This window comes from Callithrix jacchus, chromosome 3 (assembly GCF_049354715.1).
Source record: "Callithrix jacchus isolate 240 chromosome 3, calJac240_pri, whole genome shotgun sequence".
In the NCBI taxonomy this organism is placed as follows: domain Eukaryota; kingdom Metazoa; phylum Chordata; class Mammalia; order Primates; family Cebidae; genus Callithrix; species Callithrix jacchus.
The window spans coordinates 67,085,814-67,095,000 of record NC_133504.1 but is presented as its reverse complement, the minus strand read 5'-3'; the positions used below and the strand labels follow the sequence as shown (position 1 = coordinate 67,095,000).

General features: G+C 35.0%; 1 long non-coding RNA gene across 1 annotated transcript; it reads right to left on the bottom strand.

Annotated features, from left to right (window-relative positions):
• Positions 1-4,762: 4,762 nt before the first annotated feature.
• Positions 4,763-8,691, bottom strand: LOC144581869 (uncharacterized). Its single transcript, XR_013533285.1, has 2 exons — positions 8,570-8,691; positions 4,763-6,948 (listed from the first exon to the last, which is right to left on the bottom strand). It is a non-coding gene; the product is annotated as an uncharacterized LOC144581869 (long non-coding RNA).
• Between the last annotated feature and the right edge of the window lie 496 nt (positions 8,692-9,187).

Sequence of the window (9,187 nt, the reverse complement as noted above, 5' to 3'; positions counted from 1 at the left end):
ACATTGTAGCTAAGGTTCTCAAAATGTAATTGGGAATGTCAAAACGAATCATAACAAAACGTACAACTGTGCAGATTTATGCTTTGTACCAGACATTCTTAATGCATGGAATAGTTACAGAGAAAAAGACTTCAGTGTTAGTTATGAAATTGTAGGTGGAGGAAAATTCATTTCTTTATTCCTTTATGGTAGCACATTCTAATGGCTTTAGCTGTATGAGAGCATTTTTAATACAAAGGCCATGATTTATATGAACCATGCATGAGTCCGGAGTGGAAAAAGGTAATTTTCAATATGCTAATGCTATGCTGTACTGCCTAGAAAACAGTGATCCAATAGAAATATAATGTAAGCTTTACACTGGAATGTAAAATTTTCTAGCAGTCACATTTAAGAGTAAAGAGAAATAGGTGAAATTAATTACAATGACATATTTTATTCTATCATATCCAAAAATGTTATTTTTTGAACATATAATCAATATAAAATAATTACTGAGATATTTTACACCTTTTTGTACTTCTAAATCTGGTGTATATATTCTTTACAGCACATCTCAGTTTGGACTAGCCACATTCAGGTGCTTAGTAGCCACATCTTGGGTAATATGGGCTTAGAAAAATACCTATATTACCTTTTTTCCTTTTTTTTTTTTTTTTTTTTTGATACAGAGTATCTCTCTGTCACCCAGGCTGGATTGGAGTTTAGTGGCACAATCCCAGCTCGCTGCAACCTTTGCCTCCCAGGTTTAAGCAATTCTCCTGCCTCAGTCTCCCGAGTAGCTGGGATTACAGGCATGCGCCACCATGCCCAGCTAATTATTTTTATGTTTTTAGTAGAGATGGGGTTTCACCATATTGACCAGGCTGGTCTTGTACTCCTTACTCCTGATCTTGTGATCTGCCCACCTTGGCCTCCCAAAGTTCTGGGATTACAGGTGTGAGCCACTGTGCTTGGCTATATTACTTCTTAAATTGAATTTAGTAGAATAATTATCTTCATAAAATCAAATTATTATGTTCTTAGAAGACAAAAGTACAGCAAATCTAGCTTTGGAGATCGTAATTGGCTTGTATTTGCCATTCCAGAATGGGACAGCGGTCAGCACCATAAATCGTTCAGAATGTTCCACCTCACAAGTGCAGGTTTTGTTTATAGCCAGGGACAAGGAAGTAGCATACAAAAATCAGAAGTGAGGTACAGTCAGATCAATTCGTTAAAGCTCAGCATTTGCCTTAATTGAATGTGGTTTGAACAGCCTGCTGCCTGCCATGGACTGAAGCTAGGCTGCTGTGATTGGCTGAGACTCAGCTATTTGTTACAAAGACAAATTCCTAAGATAAGTTTTCAGCTTAAGTACCAAGTTAGGTTGCAGTTTATTTAGAAAGACTTGCAAGCTTCTAAAGCCCAAACTTAGTTCGATTTAACAACAACAATTATTCAAATTAGAAATTTAGTCATATAGCTGGGATACAGCTCTGTGATACTTAGGTGTTGCCTCTTGAAAATTAACATTTTTCAATGAAAATGCTTTATTAGTTTATAAAAGATGAGAATTAAAATGCATAATTTCTGGGTATCACTTTTATATCAATGAATTATCTTAATATTATAAAAGACTTTTATCTCCAGTGTAAATTAGTTGTCTTAATTTTTTTTAATGCTTCAAATGGATATATAGTCAAACGTTTTTATGGGAGACTATACCTGTGATTGAAATTTTATGAACCTACATGTATCTCCTCTGTTTTACAAATACTGCAGCTTTGTGGCATCCATACTCCAGAAGCACTACACAGTGATTTTATTTATTTCCCGTCTCTGTCACAGTATCTTATCTCACTGAATGACACTCTAATCCCTTAACTTGTCTGTCACCACAGACCATGAGATAATGAGCTGACCTCTCTCTGAATATGTAGTCTAAGCCAGAGATAACACTGAATATTAGCTAGTGGGAAAAGTGGATAATGAACATGTTCAAGAGATAGGAAATATGCTTGGATAGGGACAAAGTAAATGTGGGTGGTCAAATACTCTCTCCCTCAGGGAAGTGCCCAGCAGGAGGGAGAAATCCTGAGTACTTGTTTAAATCACCTTAATGAAGATTATCAACTGGTTTGGCTGAAAATAAACACACTTCCCACTACTAAATAGTCATCCTTAGTATAAGGAAGGGGAACTTGAGACAGCTGATAGCAAATTCTTTATCACATGGTTAAAGTTCCCAGGTCAAATTTAGTAAGTTTATTTGATTGACAGTGATTAATTTCTAAAATTCAAAAGTTTAGAATCATCATAAACCCCTGATCCTCTTATTTCACGCAAACGTGTTCATTTTGTCTCAATAGTGCAGATGTCTGCTGTTAACGATTTTAATTGCTGTTACGTTTTAAGTGTTTGTACATTATTTGAAAACGTAAGTATTCTATTATTTTGTGGTTCATTCAGCACAAAGCACACATTCAGTCATAGTTGTAATAAATGGGTCAAGAATCAGTACCCTTATTTTGAAAGTGATAATTATTCTTCTCAGTTATTTATTCCAAAGCATAATGAAATGAAAATTACTTAGTGTCAGCCCTTGAAAAGTAAGCATGATGGCTTGAAAAACTAACAGATAATGCTATACCTAAATATGAAAAATGTATGGTAGTACTATTAAAATGTGCATTGAAAAAATGTATTCACTGTTCATTTCTAGTCGTAACTAATAAAATTAAAATTAAAAACCTAAAGGTAATTTTATTGTAAAGCAACACTATTTAATTGTTCCACAAATTTAATAGTATCTTTGATATGTATTTATTAACAAATTCCATGTAGTGAAACCACCATGTAAGAAAATAATTAAAATCAACTAGTAGGTATCACAAATGCATTAATGATACATACATTCACAAAAATCAAGGCTAACTTATCCATCATAAAAATAAAAGATTTGCAGTTTAGCTTCTAAGCAGAAAAAAATCTCAGAGAAATTGTTTTAAATATATTATAATGTTCTAAACTTGTGTCTGTCTAATGTCCTAATTTCACCAGCGTCCTCAGAGCTGCATGAGTCTTACCTGTAAAGGGGACCCAGAGGCTCACAACGTGAAATGACTTTGGGATGTGTAAAAAGCATTGATCTACAAGAGACTTTGTAACCATCTAGTATAAAACCTTCACTTTATGGATAAAGAACAGTAGGTAACTTTTGCCAAATTACACGCCTTTACACTAACAAGGTCTACATTCATTTTTTTTCTGTTGAAGGATAATTTCACATTTCTTTTGAGAAATTTGCTCCTCTGCTATCAATACACATGTTTCGTGGTGGCTAAACTCCCCAGCTGAAGAAAAGAAATATAATTAATTATCTTAAGTCATTTTTCTGGCCACAGTGATTTAACCAAGCAGAGGCATATTTTATAACAGTGATAGCCAGCATCAGGTCTGTTGTCCTACTTACTTTTAAAAGGAAACATTCTCTCTTTTTCTACTGGGCTTCAGGTTATGAATATGTAAGACCTGAAGTTCTTGTGGCCATATGCTACTATGCAGGGGAGAACTAGTTTGAGAAGGAAGACAAGATTGAATTTCTGATGCTGCTGGTTTTCATTTATCCAACCACTGCTTCCTGAGGCCCCTCTGAGCCCGGTGTGCTTGACTGAAGTCCTATATGACAACTTTCTAATAAGGAGAGGAAATCCATTTTGTTTTCTCTTAATAGAGTTTGAGTTTGACTTTCTGTCACTTTCAATTTCAAGAGTCTCATTTGATTTAGTATGTTAAAAATTACAAATATTTCCAAAGTCGAGGTCTGAAAATGGCCCCAAATTTAATTGTATATTGGGGGTCAGTGTAGGAACCAGAATCTTGTCTACTAGCTTTCAGTTTACTGTTTTTGCCTCTATAAAATGTTGTATCCTCAATTATCTTGGAAGCTTCTGGAGAATGGAATGTTGGCTACATAGGGAGTTTTGCCATGGCATCTGGGTGTCAAGGTTTAATTAAATTTATCTATTGACAGTATCTTTACTAAAAGGAGAAGATATTCATGGAATCCCAAAATAGTATCTAAAAAGAGGACTTTGGGGGATCTTCTGGAGTTAAAAATACCTTTTTAATATGAAGGGAATAATAGTAGACTAGGAAATAAAAGACAAATTCAGAAAGTGTAAGAATGTGTAATATGAGAAACAATTTAATCTTTATAAACCATTGAGATTTATTTTTTTAATTATTACATCATATTTTAGCCTAAGCTGACAGACTCAGAAAATGAAATGTCTAAAACTGAATTGCTCCAACTTCTCTGAAAAATCTTTACAATTTACAGTCAGCTTCATATTACATTATTCAATATGGAGTCTGTGTCATAGCTAAAAACCTATCTGTGATGTTGCAGACATTTATGAAGGGCTTACCAGATAGGACTCATGGAGGGAAGCTGCCCTTCCCACACCACGTGAGGCACAGAGAGTGCACTCTTGTCTCTAAAAAGAGTTGCAGTTATGAACTCCAGATTTCTTGGCTGCCCATGCTCTTACATCTTCATTCCTGGGCTAAGTACCTCCATTTGGAGATCTTTTTATCTGGGAGATTTTTGGAGCCTCTGTGAACAACAGTAAGATGATCCTCAAGTCTATGCTGATTTACCTAACCCTTGCCTGCAGCCATTCTATGGAAGAAGAATGAAACATTGGAGAACCAACAAGTTCTCCCATTTAGCTTCTTGCTATGCTATCGAGTGATTAAAGACTGGCTTTTGCTTTCATTTTGGTTTGTGGTCTTACTCTGACACCAGGCAGCTCAGCTCTCTCCAGCTCAGTCTGCTCAAAACAGTCAACTCCTCCAAATATCATGAAGTTGTTTTACTTTATTTTTCTTATGCTCACATCCAATCCATCAGGGAATAATACTGGAATACATTCATAATCAAACAACGGTGATCCTTTTCATCACTTCTGCAGCTGTCATAATGGACCCTAGCAATATCATCTCTCACCTGGATGGGTGTAATTGTAGCCCTATTGTTCTCCTTATTCCTACTGTTGTCTAACTATGATCTGTCCTCAAAATAGCAGCCAGAGTGATCTTATGAAAATTTCAGCTCATTTTAATTCTTAGATCAAAACCCTGCGGTGGCTTCTCAGTTTTCTCAAAGTAAAAGCTAACATCCTTACAATGACTGATGAAACCCTAAATGGTCAGCAGGGTGGCCCCCGCCATCTCCCTGACCTTTTCTTTTACTTCTATTCCCCTGCTTCAACATCTGCCCTTCCAGACAACTGCCTTGCTAATTCTCTCACCTCTTTCAGATCTTTATGCAGGTGACACTTCTCAATGAGGCCCAATCCAGTCACTGTATTTAAAATTGCAACATAGCTGTCTGAATCCCTTGCCCTTGGTCCTCCTTATAATGCTCCCTTTCTTTTATATTTTTCAATTATTTTATATTTTTAAATTATTGGTTATGTTTGTTGTCTCTTTTTACCACCCAAGACAGTAAGCTTCATGAAGGTAGAAATTTTGTTTTCTTCTCTATGCTGTGTTTTCTTCATTAATGAACCTCATTTCCTAGAACAGATACTAGCATAGACCTCGAACTCGATAAATACTTTTACATAAATGAATTAATTAAAATTTTATCTGCAAACAAACAAAACATTATGAGGCTGCTCTGGATTGATTCGGAAGTCTGTAGACTATATTCTAGATACTTCCTATGTTTCCAATATCCCCCAGATGACCACATGCTCTGCCAGCATATGACTCCTTGAATTAAGAATCATGTCATTCTCAAGGCATTTTCATATCACCTGCTCTTTCACACCCATTCACTAGATTAAAGTTTAGCAGTTCTTTACTCCTTCCTGACGGCAATGCTAGATTGCAGAGCAATTTGCTAAGCCAGTTACAAAGGCTTATAAGGCATAACATACCACCTGTAATAGGTAGTGTTAAGTTTTCACAGCTCCTTCATTTCACAGCTCCTTCATTGTCTAACTCAAAGGAAGCTTTGTGAAGCAACTTTGGTCAGTAGTACAGAGACAAATGGGTCACATTTTGAAGAACTAAGGTTAGGCATGCCTCCATTCATAACTTATTAGCAAGTTACACATAAGAAAAGCTATGGATAAACAAATAGCATGGTTGATTAAAGTTTCTTTTTTCTCTTATGATAGGAACATACGTGGTATTTTGGATTACTTTTTAGTGAATCATTTCACATTACCCCATGGGCATGTTAATATTCAATATGAGAATGCCAGGGAAATGCATCCATGTATGGGAGACTTCAATATTTTATTCATAATATATATGTACACATGCAAAAATATATGCACATATAGACATTATAAAAAATAAAAGGCTATCTATTCCATTTATTTTAATTATCAAGTGATACAAATTTAATGAAAAGTTAATTTGGCCAAACGGAAAGATGGAGGAAACCAAGATAAAGTTAACTCTATATTTCTCCTTCCAGTTTAAAAATATTTTAGGGCCAAGTGTGGTAGTGCATACCTGTAATCCCAGCACTTTAGGAGGCCAAGGTGGGCGAATCATGAGGTCAGGAGATCAAGACCATCCTGGCCAACGTGGTGAAACCCCATCTCTATTAAAATACAAAAATTAGCCAGGAATGGTGATGTGCACCTGTAGTCCCAGCTACTTGGGAGGTTGAGGCAGTGGAATCACTTGAACGCAGGAGGTGAAGGTTGCAGTGAGTCAAAATCGTGCTGCTGCATTCCAGCCTGGGCAAAAAGAGTGAGACACCATCTAAAAAAACAAAATTATTTCTTTCAATAACCATGGTTTAAATTAGTATATTTTAAAAACTGGCAACTTGGAAAACATTATGATTGATTTTGAAATTATGAAGATTTGTAGAATGTCTTGAAAAATCTTCAAGATGCACGTAAAATGTCTGGAAGATCTGGTCCGCTGTATTGGGATCTGTGATAAATGAAGAGATTACAAATTCAGTCCAATGTCTCTTTCAAAAAGAAATGAGATTAGTTTACTCAGACTCTTCATCCAATATCTAAGCATTTATACAGATGTTAAACATTAGGTTTTTCATTATGTTGATTGATTCCAGTCATCTTAAGAATATTTCTCTCCTTGGATGTCAGCACAATGGGTTTTTTGAAAGCTGTTGTTTTGAATGATGATCATTAAGGAAAGGAATATGACATTTCTAGGAGAATTTTAGCATTTACGAAAAATATAACAGTAGCTTATAGAGGTGGAGAAAAATGTACAATAACCTTAAGCATGTGAAATCCTTATAAGAAGGTGTTGAATACATAATCATGGGAAAAAAACCTAGATAGAGAGCTTTTCAGGGTGTTTTATATATATAAGGAATATATAAAGGAATATATATATATTATATATACATAAGGAATATTAAAAAAAGATGTTTCTTAATGTGCTGTAGTCCTCAGAATGCAGTGAAGCCCACTGTCTCTGTTGATTTAGATAAATGTGGCATCATTCCAAGATATTCTGGTTTTTCTTTTATCCAATTGAAAAACCTACCAAAGGTTTTTTACTGTGGCTGTCAGACACAGCACAAATATTTCATAAGCCATAGTGGGCTTATTAAGTTGGCACCAATTTTAGCCTTTAGGGCAGTTTACTTCATGATTTTAAAAAGCTTTTTTCCCCTCACTTCTTTATTATGGGATACAAAATACAGATGTCCCTGTTTTGAAAGCCTAATGTTAGTGATATCTCCTAATCTCTGCGCTAGTTCTTACCAGTACACAAATTTGAGGTTTTAGGCCATTTGACATTTTGCAGGAATGAAGCTGGGTATAGGAGATGTGATGGAGACAAATAGTTTATATTTAAAGTTCCCTCAAACGAATTGTTCCTTTAAAAATTTGGTGATTCTGATATTTAATTTATTTAGTTATTATGACTGCTTGTGAAAATAAGATAAATAAGAAGAAATCAGATATAACAATCATGTAACAAAATTACTTTGGATCTTAAAAATCCTTTTTTGTGGATTATTGTAAGCCAGACGCTGTTAGATAATCTTAAAATCTATTCCATCTTTATTATTTACGAGAACCCTATATTTGGGAGGTGATTATATTTACTATTTTACAACCCAGGAAAATTAAGTAACTTCCTCAGAGTTTCCACTCTAGTGAGTATAGAAAGTGGGATATAAACATAGATCCAACGGCCCCGGAGTCTATACCTTTAAACACTTTATTAATATTCATGTGGATAACATGTGAAAAAGAGGAAAAATAAAATAAATTAAAAATAGCAGAAAGTTGGCAGTAAATGTCTTAAGGTAAAAGGATGCACTGATCATTAGAAACTAGATTAAAAATAAAATGTATAAAGCATTATAGAAATTGCAAAAGAAACTTTGGAATAATAAAAATACGACAATTCATAAGCATTAAAATTTTATTTGAATAAGATCACGGAAAAGAAATAGACTGTGTTAAGAGAATAAAACTTGTTAAAAGAAAGAAAGCTTACTGAAGGGGCAACATGAAATACAAGTCTTAAAGCACTGATCCAAGTCAAAAACAAAAAAATTTATTACCTTATTAGTCAGCATTTCAACTCTCTGGATGGTTTCTTCCTTCACTCTGCATGCATGGATTCCTTAAAGACATTTCCTATGATGTTTTTCATGCCATCGGCACTGGGGATTCAAGGATAAACAAAACAGACAGTTCCTATTCTCACTGTTATCACTGAAGGAGGCAGACAATAAACACATTCATAAGTAAAACAAAGTGTATTAGATGCATGCTGGGGAGAAATACAGCAGTGGAGGAGGGAAAAGCTGGGACATTGTAGCTTTAAGTGAGGTGATTAGGGTAGATCTTCTCAAGTAGTTGGTACTTGAGGAAAGATCTGGAGAAGCTATTCTATTATTAGGGAGAAGACTATTTCAATCAGAAAGAACTGGAGAAGCAATTTCCCTGAGCCTGGACTGTGCCTAAAGTTCTTCAAAGAAAGCAGAGACATGGATGAAACTAGAGGACAAAATGCTAAGTGAAATAAGTTACAAAGAGACAATGTGGAATCTAAAAGTCCAAAACATTGAAGTAGAGTAGAATGGGGAAAGAGGGAGACTTGGGTCAATGGGTACAAAGTTACAGTTAGGGACGTGGAATAAATCTGGTGTTTCACTGCACAGCAAAGTGACACAGTC